Source organism: Salvia splendens, chromosome 11, assembly GCF_004379255.2.
Source record: "Salvia splendens isolate huo1 chromosome 11, SspV2, whole genome shotgun sequence".
NCBI lineage: Eukaryota > Viridiplantae > Streptophyta > Magnoliopsida > Lamiales > Lamiaceae > Salvia > Salvia splendens.
The window spans coordinates 34512011-34518010 of record NC_056042.1 but is presented as its reverse complement, the minus strand read 5'-3'; the positions used below and the strand labels follow the sequence as shown (position 1 = coordinate 34518010).

The 6000-nt window shown below is 31.7% G+C and overlaps 1 pseudogene; it reads right to left on the bottom strand.

The window, feature by feature from the left end:
* LOC121753672 overlaps positions 1-6000 on the bottom strand; it is a 93848-nt pseudogene that overhangs the window by 69974 nt on the left and 17874 nt on the right.

Sequence of the window (6000 nt, the reverse complement as noted above, 5' to 3'; positions counted from 1 at the left end):
AAAAAAAAAGAGAGAGATTAAACAGAGTTTCGCTCATCTGTTCTACCAGATAATATGACACCATTCCAAGTCCTTACCACAATCTTATTCCCATTTGAAGGTCATTGGGTGCCTCTGTTATGCTTCAACTTTAGAGCGGAGAAGGGACAAATTTTCACCTAGAGCCATTAAGTGTGCTTTGTTGGGATATCCCTCTAATTACAAAGGGTATAAACTCATTGTCTCCTTCAAATTTTCCCACTTCCTCTCAAACTTCAAACATTCCTGAACCAAACTCATACATTTCTCCTACCTCAAATACATACTCCATCACTTCTACTCCAAATAAACCAAATATTTCCCGCCATGGTAGAACAATAAAACCACCATCTCACCTCACTGACTTCATCTGCAACTCAGTTGCATCAGCCACTCCATATCCAATTTCTTCTTACTTCAGCCTATCCAAACTCTCTCTTGAGTACGTAAAATATGTAGTACTCATGTCTGCCATATACGAACCTGCCACATACAACCAAGCCTCCCAACATGAAGAGTGGCAGCAAGCAATGCAAGATGAACTGGCAGCTTTTTCAAGAACAGACACCTGGTTTGTCACTGTTCTACCTCCTGGCAAAGTTCCTATAGACTACAAATGGGTATATAAAGTCAAGTATAATCCAGATAAGACAGTAGAGAAATACAAAGCAAGACTAGTTGCTAAAGGATTCGCTCAGCTTGAAGGAGTGGATTTTTTAGACACATTTTCTCCAGTGGCAAAGCTCACTACTGTGAAGATGCTTCTTGCTTTAGCTGCTATAAAGGGTTGGTCTTTGTCTCACCTTGATATAAATAATGCCTTCCTCTATGGTGACTTGGAAGAGGATATTTTTATAACTCTGCCTCCAGGATATGATATTGATTGGCAGTCTGTTGAAGGGGAAAACTCAGAATCAACTCTTGTGTGTAAATTACAGAAGTCTCTCTATGGTCTAAAACAAGCATCAAGGTAATGGTAAAACTTTCTGAAGTGCTAAAGGGTTTTGGTCTGCAACAGTCTGCCTCTGATCATTCTTTCTTCTTTAAGAATGACCGCAACAGTTTCTTTGGAATAGTAGTGTATGTTGATGACATTCTAGTTGCCTCTACTCTTCCAGAAATGACTGAGGATTTCAAAGTTTTCCTGTGACAGCATTTCAAATTCAAGGATCTTGGAGCTCCCAAATATTTCCTTGGACTAGAGATTGCAAGGAACAAGAAAGGAATATTAGTCTATCAAAAAAAGTACACAATGGATTTGTTGAGAGACACAGGAATGCTTGGCTGCAAGTCCTCTGCTGTGCCCATGGATCCTTTAAAGAAGTTGAGATTGGACTCAGGCACACCTTTTGAAGGATGCATCAAAATATAGAAGGCTTATTGGAAGATTACTCTATCTGTGCATTACTAGGCCAGATGTTACCTTTGCAATGCATAAGCTTAGCCAATATGTTTCAAACCCAAGTGATGAGCATAGGGAAACAACTGAAAAGGTCCTCAGATATTTGAAGAGTTCACCCAGACATGGTCTATTCTATTCAAGCAATAGCAAAGTGAGTTTGAGCATCTTTTCTGATGCAGATTGGGTTGCATGCTCAGATACAATTAAGTCGATGACTGGTTACTGTTTTGTTTCTTGGCTCCTCAATGATTTCATGGAAAGTTAAAAAGCAAAATACCATATCCCGTTCATCGACAGAAGCCGAGTATAGAGCTATGGCCCAAGCAACATGTGAGGTAGTGTGGGTTGTTGCTCTCCTCAAAGATTTTGGGATAAAAATGGAAAAGGTCGTTCCATTGTATTGTGATAATCAGTTGGCCATTCACATTTGCTCGAATCAAGTTTTTCACGAAAGAACTAAGCACATCGAGATCGATTGCCATACAGTAAGAGAGAAATTTTTGGAAGGTGTGATAAAGCCACTACACATTAGGAATAATCTCCAACTAGCCGACATCTTCACTAAACCCTTAGGAACGTTGGCGTTTCATTCTATATTGAGCAAGATGAATTTCGAAAGCTTGTACAATCAATGGTGAATCCAGGATTTTTGGTTTGGGATGCGAAAAATTATCACCACAATATAGAACTTCAAAATCCGAAAGATCAATTTTCTTCTCTTTATTTTGATTTTGAACAAAATCTTTATTTTAAATTTTTTGCTTAAGAAAGTTCATCACATATAAAAAATGGATTAATGAAAATTTTATTTTAAATTTTGCAGAATGTATTTTTTTAATTAAAAATCATCTTTTGACTTATTTTAGGCAAAAACTTCAATTACTTAAAAAAACGACATAATGCATCCTTACCATTTTCTATATAATTTATTTCTCATGTTTTACGTCAAATATATTTTTCATATTTTATGTATGATCATAAACGAGCATTGAGGAAAAGTTTGATTTTAAAATATATATTCTTCAACAAAAAGTAAAAGTTGAAGAAACAAACCATAAGAGAGCTACAAATGAGTGTAGAAAGAAAAGTATACTATAAAGAAGTGTGCAGAAAACAAAAATCAAGTGATTAAAATATGAAAATTGAAAGAAAGTTGATTTAAATCTAATGATATTAATAATTAAAATAGTCATGTAAGAGAGTAAGAAAGAGGACTAATAACACAGCTAGCATGCAAAAATATGGGCAATGAGAATCGAACCCACGCTTTCAGCCATAACATTGGAGATTCGAACCGCTGCACCATTTTGATTACATATACCTGTACAAGATTTCAATATACTAGTTATAGAATTTTGGTGGTACAGTTGTACCCCCTTGTTCCTTACTGGATACGCCGTTGCCCTTGTTCCTTACTGGATACGCCGCTGTGTACAATCCATCTTGAAGGGGCATGTAAAAGATGATGAAGCATCGACGTCGATGACATGGCGCCTCCTTCTCATGCATGCTACGTCACCACCTTGTCATCACTAGATATTTTGATGAGTTAGTTAGAAAGTTAGTTAGAAGATATTTTGCTTCCTTTCTTAACTTATTGTATAAATAGAGTAGTTCTCTTCTTTGTACGTTTGATGAATCATTCTATGAAATTGATTTCATTCTTCATTGGATCATATGAATCCTACTTTGATATTTTCTACATTATTCGATTGCGTTTTTGGGCCTTATACGTAATATATATAGTCGTCAAACTCATCAACAAATTATAATAATTATCTAGAGATCCCTTTGTAATGGAACTACTAAAAATGTAGAGACATGCTACTTTTTTGCTTATGGATAAATCTATATCTATCCTATACTATCTCTCCAATATATTTTGCTTGTTTTTTTAAATGATCGTCAATAAGTTTAAATTCTTATTTATTTACTAAAAACGTGTGATTTCGTTCTAGCATATTTGTCCAATTAGATTTTTTATATTCGTCACAAGCCAATTATAAAAGTTAGTATGAGAGAAGTGTGAAATTGGTAGTTTGACTTAAAAGTCTCTCAAAGGGAACAGAGTTCAGACATATCAAGATCATGCATGACATAATGCAATGATAAACTCGCCTTTTTATATTAACTAGATTTATTTTTCATGGAAAATAATGATTATTTAATTATGTTAACACTATTAAAAAATTAAATTTAATTGCATACCACAATTATAAATGTAAAATGAATTCTAAAGTATTCTATACTATTAAAAAGTAACTGATATAGGAGTAATAATTATAAGAAAGCTAACAAAACATGCATAATCATGTAACAAAAAATATTAAATAAGATATATTTCAAGTAATTTATTTTAGTTTTACTGCCATCAATTAGGATTCACTAATCCAGTTACAGTTTATAATTATTGTTTATATTTGATTTGTATTTATAAATTAAGAATTAATTATTTCAACGTTATTAATACTAAATAATAGTAATAAAATAACTATGAATAATTATATGATGATAACTTCTATGTTCACATGATTATAATAGTGAGACTCTTCGTGCAGTTTCTAGTTTTCTGATTTGTTGACATATCCCACTAAAGTAATTAGTGTCTAAATGTTGATAGTCAAATCACTTGAACAACAAATTAATTTTGTCAAACCACTTAATTTTACCTACAAATTAGTTAGTTGTCCAATTATTTTTCTCTCTTTCTTTCACATTGTTCCAATCTCCATAATCTGACATCTTGTTAATAAATGGATCATTTTTTTTTTCATTTTCTTAAATTTTTTGGGCAAAGGGGAAATCAAACACGTACCAACACAAATCACATTTAGTAACATAAAAAAACTTTTGGGGTCTACCTAGATTTTAAATTCTACTAATAAACTTTCAATAGGATATAATTAATTATAACTTTTTAATGAAGATTCACAAATATCCTACCTTCTAATATATAGGGTAATTGATATTCAGCCATATTCAAATATAACTGGTTTTATTTATTAGTGATTTAATAAATATTTAATTTACCTTATAATGATGGTTACTTTTATTGGAGTCAAATCAACACCTTCTTCTAGAATAGTTAGACGTATTAATGTAAAGATATTATAGCATTAAATAAGACCCTTAATTTATTATTACTATATTTTATTTAAAAAAATTACAAAAAGTACTCTTTTATGGCCATTGATATTGTGATTGCATAACTTTATTCATTCAGATATTCCTAATTAATGATGCTAGGTAGTGCATGTTGAATTAAAAGCTTGAATATAGAGACAAAAAAGAATTTAATGTGCCCTACAAATGAGAGGTAGTCCAACTTTAAGATATATATACATTGGATAATAATTCTTCTCAACTATACAATATTGTTTTTATTTAACAGTGGACCCTTTTATTCTTCTCTTTTTTGTGCCATTGGAACTAAAACCATACGGCTCTGCCATTTTTCTGAATGCCACACGATTCGCATCTTTGAATTTGCTACCAAAAAATATGATATAAAATAATATAAATAAAATGAAGCATGACATCTTTCAATGATGCAAATCATCTACAACGAAATGAATGACATCTCTCAATGAAATGGATGAAAAGTACTCTTTCAAATATCTACTTTCTTTTTTCAATAAGGATAAAAAGGCTCAAAGTTAGAAATTGACGAACAACATCACAATAAATTAAAAAATTAAAAAATCAAACCAAAAGAGCTAACACATTTGCAACCAAATATAAAATCTAGCTAACAAACAATAAAAATAAGGCATGTACATGAACTAAACAACATCACAATTTTCTTAAACAAAACAATCGAATTTGATAATCACAAAAAATAAGAAAAAAGAAAACCAAGACGACAACGTGAACTAATTGACCAAAGTCCAAACCGATAAACTGGACATTAGGTAGTGTTTGAGTATTTAAAATCAATTGACAACAACTAGAGAATAATAAGTTATGAATACAAAATGAATGTTTTTTTTTTATGTATAACTCTTTTCGTTAGCTTAAGAAGGAAAAGAAATGATACTCACAAAATCATCCCATTATTTATAAGATTTCATCAGTATTTCAAAAATTCACATCTTTAATTATTTTACTGATATTCATTTTCGATCCGTGAATCGATTTTCTCTATGTAATGAATGAACATTATTGATAGTAGTATAAAATATCTAGAATATATGAAAATAGTTTTGAGTTATTTAAAATATTTTTTTGGTCAGAAAAGATGTGCAATTCCTATCTAATTTGAACTTTGAAGCTTGTATATATATTGACTGACTATTACTGAGGCACGCATGCTACCATTGAACAGTATTTAATATTATTGACATAGTCTAAATGCCTAGTGCATTTATAGTCAAGAATGATAAGACCACCACTCTTTTTCCACCGTTGGATTAATTTTTATCTCTATTTTATAAAGTTTTTACCTATACATATAATGGTGCATTAGCCGGGTCGGGGCTCGACCGACCCCACTGCCGAACCACCCAATGACTGACACAAGTTGGAGGGGGATAGGCTTAAGTCCCTGGTTATTATATCGAAATTGTCTAAAATCATTTTTA